Source organism: Zootoca vivipara, chromosome 5 (assembly GCF_965207765.1).
Source record: "Zootoca vivipara chromosome 5, rZooViv2.hap1.1, whole genome shotgun sequence".
In the NCBI taxonomy this organism is placed as follows: Eukaryota; Metazoa; Chordata; class Lepidosauria; order Squamata; family Lacertidae; genus Zootoca; species Zootoca vivipara.
Genome location: NC_142588.1, coordinates 90,110,880 through 90,130,268, shown reverse-complemented (window position 1 = coordinate 90,130,268; position 19,389 = coordinate 90,110,880). Strand labels below are relative to the sequence as shown.

Sequence of the window (19,389 nt, the reverse complement as noted above, 5' to 3'; positions counted from 1 at the left end):
CATTGCTAAAATCTACTATCCCCTCACCCTTTCCCCCCTCCACCATATCGTGACTTCCAACCGCTCCTATATTCTGATTTAGGTTTCACTGATAGACCGCATACCTCTCTCTAATTTAATTTGTTTTCTTAATATTAAGACCCTCATAAATCCGCTATTAGTTGCGCCTTTTCCACTTGTTTTTGTAAATAAATCTTGAGCGGTTTCCACTCTTCTGCTTTTTCTTCGCTTAAACCTTTAGATATTCCAACTTTGATTGCTAAATTTTGATAATTTATTAATTTGGTCAACCACTCTTCTTTATTTGGTGTTTTTTCGCTCTTCCAATTTTTGGCGACTAAGAGTCTACCCGCTGTTGTCGCAGAGAGGGCACTTTTCAACATCTGCAAGCAAAGGCCAGCAAAATATTTGCAGGGCACTTTCAGTTGATGTTTTTCATTACTGTCTGTTTCATTACGCCATTTTGACAGGTAGGTAAATCTTTCATATGGAACTCTCAATTATTATTTTTAAACCAACGTATTCATACATAGGATCTTCATCCAATCTTGTGGTCTAGGGTCAGTCAATCAGTACATAATTTACTCACTTTTAAATCAACATGCAGTTTATTATTAGTTGGAGCTTAGTGAGTCTAAGTCATAGAGGCGAGTTGAGGAAAAAGTGAGGAAATGCCCCTTGATATGTGTTTTTGAATAGGGGCAGGGAGAGGCAGGAGAGGAACAACCTGATTTAGAAATAAGCAATATTTGGAGGGAAGGTGTTAAGAGTGAACAGTTGGGAACAGAAGGAGATGACCGCTCAAGTCAGCCTGCACTCAAGCCATTTAGAACTTAAGAAGTATTGACCAGCATGAATTAAGCCCATTTACACACTGCCAGCCAATGAGTGCAGCTTCTGTAAGATAGGTATAATGAGCTCCCGTGCCCAAGCACCCACTTGCAACCTTGCTGCCACATTCTGTGCCAACTGAAGTTTTCAGAGGCACCCTCTATATGTTTTTGTCCTCCAAGACCTGCAATCTGGGAGCAGAGTTCCTGTGAACCTGGAAGTTCCATTTAGGTCTTGTGGGTTGAACTTGATACAAAGGTGCCATGAGGAAATCCAGGGTGGAGGCTGTAAGGGAACGGCAGGGGCCTTACAGAATGTCAGTCAATCATTGGCTGGGAGCATCACATTCTGAACCAGGTGGAAGAGAAGAATGAGGTGACTCCGCCCCTGGCCACCAGCAGCTCCTGATACTGCGTATGCTGTTAGGGCCAGTCCTATTGGAACACTGGGATGTTTAGTATAATTATTGTGCATTTATTTATATCACAACTTTTCCCCCAACAGGGTCTCGAGGTGGCGTACAGATAAAATAAAGGTAAAGGGACCCCTGACCATTAGGTCCAGTAGTGACCGACTGGGGTTGCGCGCTCACCTCGCATTATTAGCCGAGGGAGCTGGCGTATAGCTTCCAGGTCATGTGGCCAGCATGACAAAGCCACTTCTGGCGAACCAGAGCAGCACACGGAAACGCCGCTTACCTTCCCGCTGTAGCGGTTCCTATTTATCTACTTGCATTTTGACGTGCTTTTGAACTGCTAGGTTGGCAGGAGCTGGGACCAAGCAACGGGTGCTCACCCCATCACAGGGATTCGAACCGCTGACCTTCTGATCAGCAAGCCCTAGGCTCAGTGGTTTAACCCACAGCACCACCTGGGTCCCTACAGATAAAATAGGAAGAGCTAAAAACTTAGGGAGAAAAAAATGATTAAAAACAACTAAACAGGAATAGAATAAAAACATTTTTTGCTCTCTGAAATTATTGGTGTGTGTTTATAACAATATATGTATATATACAATATATGTGTGTGTGTGTATAAAATCTCCCTGTGCTTATTCATTAAGAGTGAGGAAAGTACTCCGGGCCCGATCCCCTCCCCCACCACCCACACGTGTCACTAGCCATAGAGTGGCACCGGGCAGCGGCAAGAAGGCTTTTCGACAAGGAAAGGGGAAACGGAAGCTCCTCTCTACCACGTGACGCAGGTGCGCGCGCCGGCCGTCCAGCCCGCCCGCCTCTGAGTCGCGTGGAGGTCACGTGCCCAAAAGGCCGCGTCGGTCGCGCGGGGGTCACCTGACCGCCTCTTTCTTTCTCTCCCCTTCGTCCCCCAATACCAGAGCATGGCGCGAGCCACGTGACGAAGGCGGGGCAGCAGCTCATTCTACCCCTCCTAATTCGCCCCACCTCCCTCCCTTCCCCCTGAGAGGCTTCAGGCGAGCCCCGCCCCCTCGCCGCCGTCCTCCCTCGCCCCGTGACCGACCCTCCTCCTCCTCCTCCTCCTTTTGCCCCGCCCCTCCCCTCGGAGAGCGGCTCCGGAAATGGTCGTGCTGGGCTCCGCTGCGGCTGCGTCGGGCCCCGCTCCCCGGACTGAAGGAGACTGAAGGTAACCGCGGTGGGGGGAGGGGGGGAAGGTGCGGGGGGACCCGGGGGAGGGGGGGGGAAGAGAGAAAGGCAGAGTAGGCCGCGGTTGGCGCGGTGGAGGGGGGTGGGTGGGAGGAGAGAGGCGGGGCCTCGCCGGTCTCCTCCCCCTGCTGCCCCCCTCCCGCGACGAGGGCATTTCCCCCACCCTCACCCCCAACCCGCCTCGTCGCGCCCTGACTGGGCTCCGGCCGCCATTGCCCCCTCGCCTACCCGGCCGCCTGCCTGGTCCTCGGAGGCCTCGCCTGAGTACCACGTGGGGCGGTAAGAGGAAGGAAGGAGACGCCGGCCGGGCTAGGCCTCGTGGTACCCGCGCCTGGGTGAAGGGCGGCTGCCGGGAGAGAGAAGAGAGACCCGGCCTCTCCCCGGTTCCTCCTCCTCCTTATCCCGCTGATGAGGCTTTCTCTGGGAGAGTGGAGCCGGCCTTTGTGCTCCTGCTTTCTTCGGCCTGCGCAGGGTGCTCCTGGGCGCGTGCAGACGGTGCTTCTCTCTCGGCTTCCTCGCGTGCGTGCGAAGCGCAAGGTTACGGAAAGGGTGTCTCCGAGCAGGGGCGAAACTGGACTTCCATTTCACTGGACTTCCATTTCACCCGGGTCAAAGACCCAGTTTGGCATCCCCTCGCACGCGCATTTGGGTACACACACGCAGGCTGAGAGTCTCCATGGCTCCCCTCGGGGGAGCTTCACCCGGGCCAAAAAAGCCTGGCTAGCCCCCTCGTAGCTACGCCTCTCATTCTGAGGCTCTGTCTACTCCACCAAACAAACCTTTCTTTCACATAACGCCAGTATCTTGTTTTTAAAACGTCTCCGCACCTGGAACAGAGGTTTTTCGGTCCTGAATTCGAGTTCTTTCTCTCCCTCCCCATCCCAAATGCAGTCTCCTGTTAGTGTGCCTGTGGTGCCTGTATTTTAATAAGCAGTAAATTTATTTCCCCCCCTGCATCATACTCAAGCTGTGTTTTAAGGATGAGAGCTTTCCAAGCAAATATGCCCTTGGCACTGGCCAGTAGTGGGGGACAAAGGTCCACCCTCATAGTCTGCCTCCTTTCGGAGAAAGCCCTGAAACTTAGAGGAGCCTTTCCTTATCTATCCAGGTACTGAGGAAGATTTTGACCCTAAAACTCGAGTGCTTTATATGTGCTGCTGTTATAGGGCCTTAGTTACAGGTATTCGGCCTCTCTCAAACTCTGCATATGAGCCCAGAAGAGAGGCCTGTGCTCTAGAAGCATAGCCAGTCTTGTGTAAGTATCAGTAGGAACTCAAAACACAGTCTTTCCAATGGGCAATCACTATAATAAACAGACTTCTCTGCTGCTGAATCTGTATAATATGTATGGAGCCCAATTCCTTTCTATGCAAGCTTCTTCAGGGTTTCTGCTATATGTACAGTTAGCTCTAGACTTATAAGTACAGTGTGAACAAAGTCTGAAGCCAGTGTGCCATGAATAAAACATGACTTCTAAATAAGTTTGCACTCTGAAAGTGTTAATCAAAATTACCAAAGAAACAGAATTTCCAGCTCCATAATCAATTCTCCCCCACAAAGTATGGGGTCAACAAATCCCTTCTTCCCATGAATTGTGCACTGTTTAAGACATGAAATCCCGTTTTCTGAAAGGATACTTGAAACTAAAGGGGTCTTCTAGAGCTTAGTTGCATGACAACTTTGGCATGCTAGCGCAGTACTACAATGTCTAAAGTTGAGACCAGCTGCTATCTCATATTATATTATTTGCTGCTGAAACTATTAACCAATTCATTTCTGTTAGACCTTGTTAAAGTCCCCTCCCTGCTTATCTATAGAGCCCAGTATCTAGCACACACAGTATTTAGGGCACCCGTTCCACAATTTAGAAGAAAGTGTGGAGCTTCTAAGGCCTCCAGCCACCCCTATATGTCATATTTATGATATTCATAGCATTGATGGGGATTGAGCTTTAATTTTATGCAACTTGAGTTTAAATAGCTTGAGGTTTTAAACCAGGTTCCCTTCTTGGCCAGTACTATGAGACAAACCAGGCCTGTCCCAAAATGTACTGGCAGCTTGTATTTTATGAGGTTATGCTCTTCTGAGGCCTGAAATTTAATATCTTCAACTAGCCCCCACCCTATTTGGACTGTTAAAATACTGGACCTTTAAAAGGTTCTTATAGTTTATTTCATTTTCTTATAGGATTCTTTCTCTTTGAGTTTCTTTACATCTAAGCTTTTTAGACTGCATCTGGAGAGTCCGATCCTGCTTTCCACTGAATTGTAACTTTGTCCCCAACAAATCTTTTGTTAACACCCTCCTCTCATTCTTTCCAAAAACGTTTCTACCCCACTTTTCCTTTTAGAGTTCATGGTAGCTACGGGGTGTCCTTGGATTTACCACTATGCCTTTTCGGTAGTTTAATCCATAATCTAGTCCTTTTCTGAACTCTGTAACATGGATTAAAATATGAATAAAAGGGAGGTGAAAGCTGCATAACCTTGAGTGGACATCTGAAGATCTTCTGGCACAGAAGCTTTTGTTCTTCTTAGTACATATAGGCAGGAATCAATTGTTTTGGTACATGCTTGTGACATTCCAGTCTCCTATTCTGCATGTATACTGAATGTCCCCAGACAGAATACCTTTATTGAGAGGACCAGTCCCTTTACATAGCCTTCCCAACCACCTGCATGTTTTGGACAACAGCTTCTCTGATGTTTGCCCATGTTGGAGAAGGCTGATATTATGCAACAAAACAGCCACTCCTCTGAAATACGCATGCCCCATATAAGGCTGTGATGTGCCTGCTGATTGTGTAAACATTTTCTTGGAAGTAAAACCCATTGAAGGCCTGCGTTTCTCTGTAGAGGTTTACAATGTGGTGGTGTATTTAGATTCCTGGATCCTGTACCCCACCCCATGTGCTCTGAAAAGGGGGCTCAGATCTGCCCATAACTGCAACGCCCCCTCCCCGACCGCTTCTGGAGTTCCTAGTCTCAGTATAGGTAAAGGTACCCTTGACAGTTAGGTCCAGTCGCGGACAACTCTCGGATTGCGGCGCTCATCTCGCTCTATAGACCGAGGGAGCCGGCGTTTGTCCGCAGACAGCTTCCAGGTCATGTGGCCAGCATGACTAAGACGCTTCTGGCAAACCAGAGCAGCGCACGAAAACACCGTTTACCTTCCTGCTGGAGTGGTACCTATTTATCTACTTGTGCTTTTGAACTGCTAGGTGGGCAGGAGCTGGGACTGAACAACAGGAGCTCACCCGCAGACCTGATCAGCAAGCCCTAGGCTCAGTGGTTTAGACCATAGCGCCACCCGTGTCCCATTGAACTCATAAAACCCATTGAACTCAGTGATATACTTGCAAGGTCTGCATGCGTTCCTCTGTAGAGGTTTAGCATGTGGTGGTGTATTTAGATTCCTGGATCCTGTACCCCGCCCCATATGCTCTGAAACGGGGGCTCAGATAGGCGATAACTCCGACCCCCACCCCGCTTCCGGAGTTCCCAGTCCCAGTATATGACCTCATAAAATGTGGCACTCCTCTCACCCCACCCCGTGTTTGAAACCTTCAGGGCTCTCGACCCCGCATAACTTGTGGTATCTAAGACTACTGTTGTGCTGCGTGTTTTGGTTCATTTGGCATAGGTAAGCACCCCGCGCAGTTCGGAATGGTCCTGCCCTAAGCGCATAGGACCTGCGGGGTCTGAATTTATGGAACACGCTGGGAAATGCAGATCTTCACTCTTGCATCCAAACATATCGGGTGCTGTGGGTGGGTGCACGCCTTAACGGGGCCCATCGGCGCAGCAGTTGCCCGCTTTTAGGCATCTCCGCGTGTGCGCAGGCGAAGCCGGTAAGCTTAGGATCGCCCCGTTCTGTACTGGTATCGGGGCGGGGGAAGAGGGTGCACCCTCCTCTAAAATTCCAAGCAGCCGCACCCGGGAGAGTCTCCCCTTCCGTGGCCTCTGCGCACTTGGGAACGGGGCGGAATCCGGGCGAAGGCTGCTCTGCAGCTGCGCGCCCACATCTGCGGAGCAGTCGCCGCGCGCAAGGACCCTGCGGCGCCGGATCGGCCTTTCCCACCCCGCTTGTAGGCCCGAAGCCCGACCGGTGCCTGCATCCCGCTGGGCCCACGTGTTCGCCTCTTCCTTCCTTCCTCGCTCGCTTCGCCCTGCCCTAGGCCGCCGTCGGGGCTGGCCCTGCTGCGGCTCCACCTCCTCCGCTCCCTCCACCTCCTCCCTCGCTGGCTGTGGCTGCTACCGCGCCGGTGCTTGGCGTCCGCCTCCGAGAACCGGGCCAGGCCCACGTGCTTGCGGCGCAACTCGGGTACGGTCGGAAGCGGCGGTGGGGGGACGGGGCCCGGCCGCGCTACGCCTGCCCGCCCGCCTGCCTTTCTCTCGCCGCCCGCCGCGGGCGCTCGGCAGTCGCCACCGCGTGGGCCGCGGCTCCCTCCCTCCCCTGCGGGGCCGCCCGGCTAGGACACGTGTCCTTGGAGCAGGCGGGCCGGGGCCTGGCTTCCTGCTTGCCATCCTGGCCGGCGCGACGCGCGGGGGAACCTCGGAGGGGAAGAAAGGCCACCCTCCACCCCCGGAGGAGGAAGGTCTCGAGGTTTGGGGTTCTATTTTTTTGCGCCCATGTGCCACTGGCGGATGAGCGTCCGGTTCCTTTCTCTCTCCAACCCCCGGCCCAAATTACCTGTACCCCTCGCTTTCTGGTTGCGGCTGGGTTTGGGGCTTTTGCAGAGCAGGAGAGGGGGGCAAAGGGCTTGGGGTGGTGGGGGATCTTGGTGCTTTGTATTTAAGGCACCCCCTTCTCTAAAATATTTCCTGGCCCGCCCTTATTTGCCGGCTGCTGCCCTTTGCGCAATGGATGTCTCTTCATGCTTGCCTTCCGGCCCTTTGTACAAAATAAAATAAATGCAGAGGGTAAATAAACCTTTGCATCTCCTTTGTCTTGTGCCCTCTGTTAGTTTTTGCTTGTGTTCCCCCCCCCATGCCCGCGCACATTGGTTGCGCCTTGTTTCCCCCAAACATATGTTAGTCCTCTTACCTCCCAGATCAGACGTTAAAAATTACTCAGCAATTTCTTAAGCAACCCAGTTTTACTTGTGCACATCTAAACTTTAAGATTTAGTTGAGTTGTTGGGTTTTTATTTTGAAAAAAAACAACAACCCATATTAATCTGTTTGTTCAGTCCCTGAAAGGCTGCCACTTGTTTGTGCATTTTCCTTTTGGGAAGGAGGCTTGCTGTCATGGTGGGTTTGGATGGTGATTAAAGGAGATCTTACAGTGTGGAGTAGCACCAACTGTCTCTGAAAGTGTGGGAGAGGGAGGACATCTTGAACCTCGATTGCACATTTCCTGGTTTTATGTAGTTTGCCCTACAGGGGAGGGTGGAAGGCTTGTAACGTAACAGTCCACGTTCGCATTTCGTGCTAAACAGCGTTTTACTGGGTTGCTTCTGGCAATGGTGGTGGGTGGAATTCTCTGCTATTTTGTCTGGGAGTGTGTTTGTGTTAAGTGAAAGGGTGAAGGGAGTCAGGGAATAAGGGTGCTCAGTTCACATCTGAAGACTTGCTTCACTTTCCTGCATAGTTGAGTGTGGGGCCTTCTGTAATGGAGGAATACTGTGGCTCCTCTTTATAATTGCAGAACACATGGGTGTGTCCCTCAAAAGTAGGGCTAGGAAAAATATTTCAAATTCCTCAGCTCTAGAATAAAAATAAAAAAAATAGGAGCCAGCTCTGCCCAGGAGCAGGAAGTGTCAAAATGCAGAGGAACTACCACCATGTTTCATCACCCTATCACTGGGCAAATGTGAGAATCACAAGTCAAACTGAGTGGTTTCCTAGTTTGATGCCTCCATTGTACTTCTGGGGCTATACTGTGGGGCAGCTGCTGGCCTTGTCCTATGGGAAGCAGTTTCCCCTCTATCCAAAGCGGTTTTCCCTTGTCGTCTAGCATGTTACATGTTCCCTGTGCTTATCTTCTCTCACTGTTGGCATTTGCAAGTGGTTACAGGATTAAGCTGTGACCCATGAAGGTCCTGGTTCAAATCTCACACTGTACAATCTTAAAGGCACAGGATGCATTTCTGAAGGCAGGTCTGTATTAGTGCTTGGATGGAAAGTTCCCCCATCTACCTTATTCCATGATGGATGAAAGGCAGAATATGAATGTAATCGCTCACAGGGGAGGCCTTTGTCAAGCCTCAGAAATTTGTGGATAATGCTAACCTACCTTACATTGTTGCTATTTTTGAAAAATACTGAGATAAAATGTGGAAAGGTGCTACATAAATGCTAAATATTATTGTTTTCATTACGCAGTTTAGGAGCTGAGCCTGAGAGTGTGACTTCCCCAAGGCCATTTGGTGAGTTTGTGGCCAAGCTGGGTTTTCAGCCCAGGTCTTCTGAATCCAAGGATACAAGTTTGTTCATCTTACCACACTACCTTTCGTTAACCCGAGATAAATATTTGTAATGGACAGTAGCTTCTGTGTAGAGAATTGTATGTACATAGTGGTGTGTGTGTTAAATGGTCAAGTTTTGTTTTTTATTGAGTCCACATGTAGCAAAAAGCCTGAATTGGTCAGTCTGTATACTGGTGAAGTACACAAGTGCTCATTGCATGCAGTGATGCCTATAGAATTCCCTGTGCAGAAGTCTTAAAACACCCCTAAGAAGTTCAGAAGAGCAGTTTATAGTCTCAAGACTTTCCCTTTCACCCAGAAAGGTCCTCCCTCAATTAACTTCCCTTAGAAATGGTGCCTGTTGCACTCTGTTCCATGTTCACTTCCTGTCACAGAGAAGATGGAACAAAGTTCTGCCTTCAGGAGCAGTGCAAGGAAGGGACTAATGACAGGGTGGAGGTGCAAAATGCTTCCTCTTTCCCTTTCCCCACTTCGTCATCTGGAGAGAATCCTGCTTTTCCAGGTTTCTTTTATCTTACCCAAATCCCTTGTTGGAGAAGTCATTTCAGGAAACAATGATACTGCCACAGGCAAGAGGCACAAGAGCGCTCCCTTGTAATTTTTGTTAATCTGGAATATTAACTTTAGCTACCTTGAGAAGTTGTGAAGCGTTGCGAGTAGAAGTGTGAGCCAGGAAGTCCCAGATTAAAAACTTACGCAAGCCAGTATTAGCCTCCCCTCAACCCCAAATGAGTGAAATATCTTCAAATCCAGCATTTTGTTCTCACCCTGGCCAACTGGATTCTTCCAGTGCCTACAAGTTTGACAGCCTCGAGTGTTCAGATGCAGGTTTCCTATAGCAGTCATAACTAATAGCCAGAGATAGGCTCATCCTCCCTTAATTTGTGCCGTCCTCTTGATTGTATATCTGCAATTTGTGGTTTGATAACTAAACTAACAGTTGTGAAGGTCACCTAAGGTAACGTATGAGAACTGCATAGATGTTTTTACATCAATGCAGATAAAGCAAGCAGTTGAGGTTTCATATCTGCAGTCACCAAAACACAACTATACTCCTAGATCCTTGTTTTGCCCATAAACATTCTATGAAAGGATGGGAGCATATCTACTCTTGCTGGGAAAACAACTGCACAGTTGACAGAGTAACTGAACTGCATTAAATGAACACGAGGACAGAGCATTGATTTGGGATTGCCATACCACCATTCCCTTTTGAAATGGGGATCTAGGGGAAAGGACTTAGATGTTAGGAGCGGGGAACTAAGTCAGTTTAGACCTGGAGCAGGCTGCTTTTTGGAGTGCTTTTGTGGAGTCTTTGGGATTCTCAAGAGAAGGCCAGTTGGGCGTCTGCTGAGAAGTTGCATAAAAGGGCATCATCTGGTTATAGTTTTGTTAAGTGATGGAAGATATGAAAGGGTTAAGAATAATGGGTTGGAATCATAGAATTGTAGAGTTGGAAGGGACCCCAAGGGTCATCTAGTACAATCCCCTGCAGTGTAGGAATCTCAGCTTGTTCATACATGACAAATGGCCATCCAACCTCTGCTTAAAATCCTGCTAAGGAAGGAGAGTCCACCACCTCTCATGAGAGTCTCCTCCACTCTCAAACAGCTCTAACTCAGAGAGTTCTTCCTGATGTTTAGTCAGAATCTCCTTTCTTGTAACTTGAAGCCATTGGTATGGGTCCTACCTTCTGGAGCAGGAGAAAACAAGCTTACTCCATCTTCCATGTGGCAGCCTTTTAGATATTTGAAGATGGCTATCATATCGCCTCTCGAATCTCCTCTTCGACACCCAGAATATGTGTGCGACTTCTGGTTTTGGTTGTAAGGAGCACATAGATTTAGCATTAGGGAGTGCAATGCTACAACTCTTAAGGACTAAGTCATGCCCCTCCAGAATTAGGCAAAAATTTGTTGCTCCCTTAACAAGATTTACAAGCAAACAAGGAAGGAGCAAAATGAGCAGGGTGCCTGTTCAGACATCGCAAGAACCCAAGGAAAACTGTGGCTTCCTGCCTTGTTTCTCTCACTGGTAGCAGGGCAGCATGCTGCTCATTCTCAGTAAAGCACAGTAAGCCAGGAGCCCCTCCCTATCATGATGTGGTCAATCAAAACCTTTTGATTGGAGGCAACAAAGCAAAGGGAGACAGGAAACAAGCAAGGTTTGAAAGGGAACAGTGGGGAGAAAATATGATTAAATGTGCTTGGGCTTTATTTTTGTTAGGATAGGAGTTATGGTGTTAACCCAGCTTTCTCGCAACTTGTTGCCTTGTAGAGGTTTTGAACAGCAGCTCCTATCTGCTCCTGATAGCAGTGCATGTATCTCACATCTTATGCAGGGTTTAGGTTCTGGGGGTCCATGTATATAAATGCATACTGCCAGGAATTCCCAGAACCAGCTCCCTGCAACTTGGAGGACTGCTTGCCCAACTTTGGGAAATAGGCGGAAAGGGCTCTGGCCTCTTTGTTGTGAGGGCTCTGGCAGGATCATAGAGTCCTCCCACCTCCTTCTTAAAGCCTAGTAAGTGCTTGCCCAGTTTTGGGCAGGAGGCAGGAGGCATCTAGGACAGGGGTCAGCAAACTTTTTCAGCAGGGGGCCGGTCCACTGTCCCTCAGACCTTGTGGGGGGCTGGACTATATTTTTTAAAAAAACATGAACAAATTCCTATGCCCCACAAATAACCCAGAGATGCATTTTAAATAAAAGCACACATTCTACTCATGTAAAAACATGCTGATTCCCGGACAGTCCGTGGGCCGGATTTAGAAGGCAATTGGGCCACATCTGGCCCCCGGGCCCCAGTTTGGGACCCCTGATCTAGGACCATGCCAGAGATGTTGCACCGCCTCCCCAAAGTCTGGAGCCTCCCTTTGCTGGCAAGGGCTCTGGGCTGCCTGGTAAACCCGCAATGGTGGGTGGGGAATAAATAAAATGGAGAATGGGTTTCCTCCACTCTCCATTTTATTTTAATCCCCCCCCCACGCAAAGCTGCGAACACACAAGTAAAATAAGTGTAAGATTGTGAGTTACCTGTAGTCCTAAATATCTGGAGCACTCCAGGCCGAGGAAGGCTGCATTAAGCAGTTGGCTTCAATGGAGAAAGGTATTTCTTTGAGAGGAGATTTGTAGGAAGATAGACTAGTCAGGGCAGTTGCAGTGCTTGCCTGAGCACCTGTGGAAGAAGTTTTATTGAACCAGTGAATAGGAAGCTGCTGTAAGCAGCCACGAAACAAAGAGTACAATTCCTGCTTTGTCAAATGCTACTTACGAAGTCGTGGGCATCATGCTTTCTCCATTGGCTGTTCTCCATTTGTGGCATGTTCATCCACAAATTGAAATTCTGCAGTTGGATTAATTTCTGCGGCCTTGTTTCCTAAACTCCCATTATACCTGTGCCTTATTGCCCATTTTCAGTGCTTTGAGGCAGAACTCTCAACATGCCAACCCCCACATTAACCTACATTGCATGGGTTGCAACGCATGTAAGCAAAGTAAGATTGAATTTACTATCTGCTAGGTTTTAGCACAGTCCAGATGAGCCAAGCAAGTGAGCTAATTCAGTGTAACCATGCAACATCCTTGGGCAGCTGGCATGGGCCCCAGGACCCTGGCATGGCCTGTCACCCTTAACGTCCTCAGGGACCTTCTTAATGTCCCCCCCCCCCTTTGTGTTCTATACATGTAAAATCCTTGGAATGGCCTGAAGTGATGCTAAATCAAGAGAATCATGAAGAATTAAAATGGTGGCAGCCTGGTGACAAATCAAAAGGGTGCCACCCCAGGTAGGCCTGGCAGGAGGTGTTCATCAGAGGGCACCCTGTAAACAAATTATTCCCAAAATAAAACTCCCCAGAGTGGAGGGGTTGAGAAGGAAGCCATGCCATATCTCCTGAGCATTTGCAGTGCATTGGCTCCAATCCTCAATAGATGGGTTGCTTGCTGTTTTATTCTAATCATGGCAGCTCACCTATAGATCCTGGTGAAGCCCATTATTACCGTGGACATCACAGCCCCCCCGCTCCAAAACTCAAGTCGTATTTGAGGGTGCACCAGGACCTTCTGTCCTTCCTTTCTGTTAAAGATGGAATTCATTTCCTTGTTCCCCTCAGTCCTAGCACAGAAACCTCCCCAAGTTTCGGGGTGGGCATTGCAAGCTCTTGCACCACTGTAGGCCTCCTTAGTGTGCTTTACTGTGTTTCTCCGAAAATAAGACACCGTCTTATATTTATTTTTCCTCAAAAAAACACACTATGGCTTATTTTCAGGGGATGTCTTATATTTTTCCTTCTCCTGCCGCGGCCGGTATTGCTGCTGTGCCTATCACTATGTCTTATTTTCAGGGTATGGCTTATATTCCTTGAAAGCTTAAAAATCCTGCTATGGCTTATTTTATGACTACGTCTTAAAATAGGAGAAACAGGGTAGGTCATGTACTGTTCTCTCTGAGCCCCACTTTCCACCCGATACTTCTTGCTTGTGCATCTGAAAATGTAGAACGCTAGTGCAGCAGATGTGTTTCTTCCACATAATGTTTATTGGGCACCTGAGAGCTGTGTAACATGATGATAATGATGGTAATATTTATTTATTTATTTATTTATACCCCACCCATCTGGCTGGGTTTCCCCAGCCACTCTCGGCAACCCTGAGAAAGGAATTAAAATGAGGAAAGAGCAGAGAAATGTGCCCCTCTTCTTTCTTTTTTTTAAAAAAGGGAGGAGTCTGTATCCCTATTCCTAAACTTTTATGTTGACTGTGCTCCACCACCTTCAGAGAGCATTGCTCTCAGTTTCTGAAAACATAAGTGGAAAATTCCCATACCATTTTACTGAAAATAGCCTTTTCTCCTGGGGATCATAGTTCTGTCCATTGATGCATTAAGACAAGCCCCCTGGAGCAAGATCAGAGATGCCTTGCACGGTTCCCTTCGATCGGCAAGTACTGATCATGAGATATCGAGGTGAATTTTGGAACCTCACAGTTCGTTTGGCAAAAGAAGATTCTAATGTGCCTGTCACCCATGCCCCCCCCCCAAAAAATTGGGGTGTAGTTTGTGATGGCTGGTGACCTAGTCTGTGCAGACTGACCCGCTTCTGATTTGACACGTTTGGGAGCATTTGGGCAGCCTGAGGCCAGGGTGGCTATTGAATATTTGCCAGTGAAATAACTAGTGCCACTGTGGTCTCTTCCCAGAGGAGTTTGCACCATCATTGGACCCTAACTCTGACAAACAGGTTGGGGAAGTTTCCTTTTCCCGTATGTGGGTGTTGTCTCACTTGCCGCTTTGCTTTGGTTGGCAATTAGGTTTTGGTTTTTTTTGGTTTTTTTAAAGGAAGGGGATCTACAACAACAGCAAACCTTAGCATTTTTGTAAAAGTTTAGAATTTGGAAAAGGTGTTTTGCATTGAGCACCTCAGCAATTTTGTGGCAATCCCTTCAAGGTAGGCCAGAATTACTACCAATGCGTGGCTGATGGGAGGACTTGCTGAAATTGCAACAAATTGCTTGCACGGGTGCTGTTTGGCGGCAATGAGGTCCGCTGCTGCTTGGTTCCTGTGCTGTCCTTGCAGGGAAGGGCCAGCACCTGGAGACAGAAGAGGGGGAATCAGAATTGTAGAAGGCACCATGAGGAGTCCAACCCCCTGCAATGCCCAATGTGAGGCTCGAACCCATGACCCTGAGATTAAAGCATCTCATGCTTGTTCCCTACTGACTGAGCTATTGCTGGTCTTAACTGGACGGGAAGAGTCAGGATGTTGACAAGGAATAAAGAGGGGGGATGTGCCAAGTAGAGTTCTTAATTCCAAAGCTTGTTAGGAAGGAGGTGAGCCCCATTCATCTCCCATCAGCTCCAGTCATGGGTGTGGTGAAGCTGGGTGGAAAAAAAGCATTCACAGCTGAGAAAAGGGGCTGGGGAGGGAATGGCTATCTGCTCCTCCCATTCGTTCCTTGATGTGCTAATTGACCCTGGAGCACCAGGGAGCTGCCTCTCTAAGTCTCCGCCTCCCTGCTTTGGCACTCTTTAACCTTTGAGGTGTTTGTTTAATGGGCTTGGCCATCCTAATGATATGCCGGCAGACCTTGAGTGGCTGAAGTCTTGGGTGCTTGTGAATTCGACAGCAGCCAGATGGCCGGTTTTTGTGGGAAGCAGCTGTGGGGAACAGTGTGTCTTTTCCTCCCAATACAGGAGAGAAGAGGACCCACTGCTTGGGGTAGCAGTTGGGTCAAAGTCCTAGAATAGCTCCCTTCAAAAATATGACCTGCGTATCCCTCTGACTGCAATGACCTTTGTGGACTGGTGCTAACACCTTAATAGTTACCCTTAGTGATGGTAGCGGAGCCTTTTCTTCTCCTCCCAACCCTGCAATATTTTGGACAACTTTTTCCATTTATATCGTGCCCTTCCTTCAAAGGATCTCAGGGCTGCAAACACAGCAGCGATAAAACAGTTAAAAATAAAAGCATAGTTGAAAACGGTCGCCTAATCTCACAGCTGATAATTTCAGGGTTGCTGGGAATGTTATCTTTTAGCCATTAAATGCCTGAGTAGACTGGAGCGCTTTAAAATTCCTCCTAGATGTGACTAATAAGGAATTATTATTAATAAGGAAGGCACTCCCCAAATGGAGAAGTGCCACCGAGAAGGCCCCGCCACTGGTCAACGCCAACTTCATGCCACCACCAAGATGGTTTCCCCTGCCAACTGTAGGGCCCCAAAGTGGGTATACTGGGGCAGGCACTCTTTAAAGAACTTGAGTCCAAACCTTTTAGGGCTTTACATACTAGTGCTGACACGGTAGCTCATTGGTAGGTAGTGCAGGACTGGTGGCAAGGGATCCCAACAGGCTGGACCACTTGCCAACCCAGCAGTCACGCTCTATCCTGGCTGCAGTCTCTGGACGTGAGGCAGCCCCATATAGAGTGTGATGCAGTGTTTCAGGTGGGAGGTCACCTGAGATTGGGTTGGTCCAGGAACTTCCGTGGCTGGCAAACCAATCTCAGCTGGGCATAAGCACTCCTAGCCCCAGAAGCCACTTGAGACTCCAGTAACAGGTTGGAATCCAGGAGTTCTTCTCCCAGGCTGCAAACCTGTTCCTTCAGGGTTGTGCAACTCCTCTCATAACTGGTTGCCTACCTAATTCCCAGATACAGGAACCGCCCACCCACAGAACCTCCATCTTGGGCTTCTCCCAGACACAGGTCCTGATGTCTTCACTTTCCAAAATGTATTTGGTGTACTGTCTCTTGCTGCTGAGTTTTTTGCCTTGCACCCCTCCATGTGCAGCTTGAGCTCTCTAGACCTGAGATGTCTTAAGCAGGGACTCGGTGTGGTTGCAACCCAAACTTTGGAATACCTTAAGTCAGGCACCCCCAAACTAAGGCCCAGGGACCGGATGCGGCCCAATCGCCTTCTAAATCCGGCCCGTGGACGGTCCGGGAATCAGCATGTTTTTACATGAGTAGACTGTGTCCCTTTATTTAAAATGCATCTCTGGGTTATTTGTGGGGCCTGCCTGATGTTTTTACATGAGTAGAATGTGTGCTTTTATTTAAAATGCATCTCTGGGTTATTTGTGGGGCATAGGAATTTGTTCATATTTTTTTTCAAAATATAGTCCGGCCCCCCCACAAGGTCTGAGGGACAGTGGACTGGCCCCCTGCTGAAAAAGTTTGCTGACCCCTGCCTTAAGTCTTAAGTATTCAGATATGCTAATGAAGAACTGTGATCGTAGAGTTGCTGAGTTAGGAGGTACCACAAGGGTCATCTGGTCCAACCCTCAGCAATGCAGGAATCTTTTTGCCCAATATGGGGCTCCAACCCAGCACCCTGAGACTAAGAGTCTCTCGTGGTTTATTGACTGAGCTACCTTTCCCACCTTCCCCAAACTCCCCTTCCTGACCTTGTTTGAGAAATATTGGCCTATTCAATTGGACCAAAGAAAGAAGTGGTGACTGGCCATTGGGGAGAAAAAGAGCATTGTTGTGAATGCTGCAATTGCGGCTTGGGCTAGTACCGTGTTTCTCCGAAAATAAGCCATACCCCGAAAATAAGCCATAGTGATAGGCATTTTAACCTTGTAGGTTAAACTGTACCATACTTAGTAAAATAAATATAAGACATCCCCTGAAAATAAGCCACCATGTTTTTTTTTTGAGGAAAAATAAATGTAAGACGGTGTCTTATTTTTGGAGAAACACGGTAGTGTCTTGGGCTGTAGTTCTGTGCATGTCAGTGTGTGGTGCTGTCTGTTTCATGCATTCCGTGTTGGGTTCAGGCCTCAAGCAGGCTGATGTGATGTATTTGCAATGTTGAGTCTGCTGTTGGCTTGTCCGTGTGTGTGTGTGTGTGTGTGTGTGTGTGTGTGTGACAGAGGGGAGGTCTTCTGTCCAATGCTAAGAGAGTTCGCCTCTGGAAGGCATGGGGTTCTCAGGTTTTCTTTAGGAATTTGAGCATGCGATTGCAGCTTTCAGTCTTTCCTCGTGCATGTTATTTATTTATTTGTTGCCCACCTGACTGGGTTGCCCCAGCCATTCTGAGCAGATTCCAACAAATCAAAACATCCAACACAGTAAAAACGTCCCTATACAGTGGTGCCTCGGTTTAAGAACAGCCCTGTTTATGAACTATTCGGTTTACGAACTCCGCAAAACTGGAATTAGTGTCCTGGTTTGCAAACTTTACATCGGTCTAAGAATGGGATCTGAATGGTGGAAGGGCACCAGCAGTGAGAGGCCTCATTAGGGAAAGTGCGCCTTGGTTTAATAATGGTTTCGGTTTAAGAACGGACTTCTGGAATGAAGTAAGTCCCCTCACTGTGAGAAGTGAGGTTACAGGGAACCAGGCACAGGGCCTCCCATCAGATGTCAAGGAAATAAACTGACTTTTCGAAGATATCTGAAGAAAGCCGTGTACAGTGGTACCTCGGTTTACGAATCTTCAGATATCTTCTAAAAGTCAGTTTATTTCCTTGACATCTGATGGGAGGCCCTGTGCCTGGTTCCCTGTAACCTCACTTCTCTCAGTAAGGGGACTGCCAGAAGGCCCTCTGAGGTGGACCTCAGTGTGATTCTGGGCTGAACAATGGGGGTGGACGCGCTCCTTCAGGTATACAAGGCCATTTAGGGCTTTAAAGGTCAGCACCAATACTTTGAATTTTGCTCAGAAACATACTGGGAGCCAGTGTAGATCTTTCAGGACTGGTATTATATGGTCTCAGTGTCCATTCCTACTCACCAGTCTAGCTGTCGCAATCTGGATTAGTTGTAGTTTCCAAATTGCCTTCAAGGGTAGCCCCACATAGAGTGCGTTACAGTAGTCCAAACGAGGGATAGCCATTCTGGTGAGACAGTGCATAGGCAGGTATGGTCTCTAATAGAGTTGGTAGACATTTGCCCTGGACACAGAAGTAACCCGTGCATCCATGGACAGCTGTGAGTCCAAAATGACTCCCAGGCTGCGCACCTGGTCTTGAACTGTTGTTTACAGGTAGATCCATGAAGCCTGCTTGGCTACGAGAAGCCATCTGTTGGTGGGACAATGTTGTTTGAGAGAAGGCATGGAGGAAATGGTACCTTCTGATGATCGCTTAAGTGATTCCTTTTAAGTTCCCAGAGTGTACGACAGTCTTCTGTTGTGCAAGCCGGCGCATGGGTTGCTGCTGTTCCCAGTTTTCAGATGGGGAACTGAGCCTGGGGGTGAGCCTCGCCCAAAACCACGCTGTGTTTATAGTTGTCGTGGGACACGCAACCCCAAGAGTCCCAGGCCCAACTAGTGAACTACTGAGACAGGAGCTGCACCAGTGTCTCTCCAGTCAACCCCCCCCCAAAAAAATATCCACTAGGGCTGCTGCTTTGCAAATTCCCTTAGCTGCTTTACTCCTCTCCCTCTTAAGGCAAGTGGGGCTGCCTCTTGCTGCCCCCTCCCTATTCCAGCCACTGCTGCTCTTGCTGATTTTGAAGGGCAGAGTCTGAAGGGTGTGCAGCTCCCTCTCTCTCCTCAGCCTGCGTCTTCTGCATTTTGGGATGGGGGTGAGGCAGGGCACCTTCCCGGGCGCAGGGAGGCTTCCTGTGGGTGTAGGCACCACGAAATGGCGCTGCAGCACCCAGGCTTCCTCTGCTGTCTGTCTCATGCCTGCATCGGCAGCACAGGTGGGTGCCTGGCTGCTTGGTCCTGCCAAGAGGGAAGGGGCTGGGCTGGGCTGGGCCAGGAGCCTGCCTCCTTCCTCCTCTTGCCTGTGCAACGCGAGTGACTCAGGCGTGTAGGCGTGGGATTTTCTCCGACTGGTTTGGGCAGTGCTGGGGCCGAATGGCTATGACTGTGGGTGGGGTTTTGGGTGCTCCCTGGTTCTCTCCAGCCTGCCTCTCTCTCTCCTCTCCCTGTCTCGGTGTCTCTGCAGTGCAGCAGACACTGCGATCTGACACCACCGGCAGCTCCCGGCACTCATGTTCCTGGCCTTCCCAGGGTGGGGGTGGGGGGCTGTCCCCTGCCTTGCCCATGTTTGGC

The 19,389-nt window shown here is 48.9% G+C and overlaps 1 protein-coding gene across 7 annotated transcripts in view; it reads left to right on the top strand.

Annotated features, from left to right (window-relative positions):
* The first annotated feature begins 2,291 nt into the window (after positions 1 to 2,291).
* Positions 2,292 to 19,389, top strand: part of EIF4G1 (eukaryotic translation initiation factor 4 gamma 1) — an 83,668-nt gene continuing 66,570 nt past the window's right edge. For 4 of the 7 annotated variants that reach the window (XM_088669236.1, XM_088669235.1, XM_088669233.1 and 1 more), the window contains exon 1: positions 2,292 to 2,432. The gene's annotated coding sequence lies outside the window, so the exon portion shown is untranslated. Of the gene's footprint in view, positions 2,433 to 6,964; positions 7,058 to 8,778; positions 8,823 to 19,389 lie in introns of those variants that run through there. The other 3 variants (XM_035133984.3, XM_035133981.3, XM_088669234.1) reach the window with 3 other exon arrangements.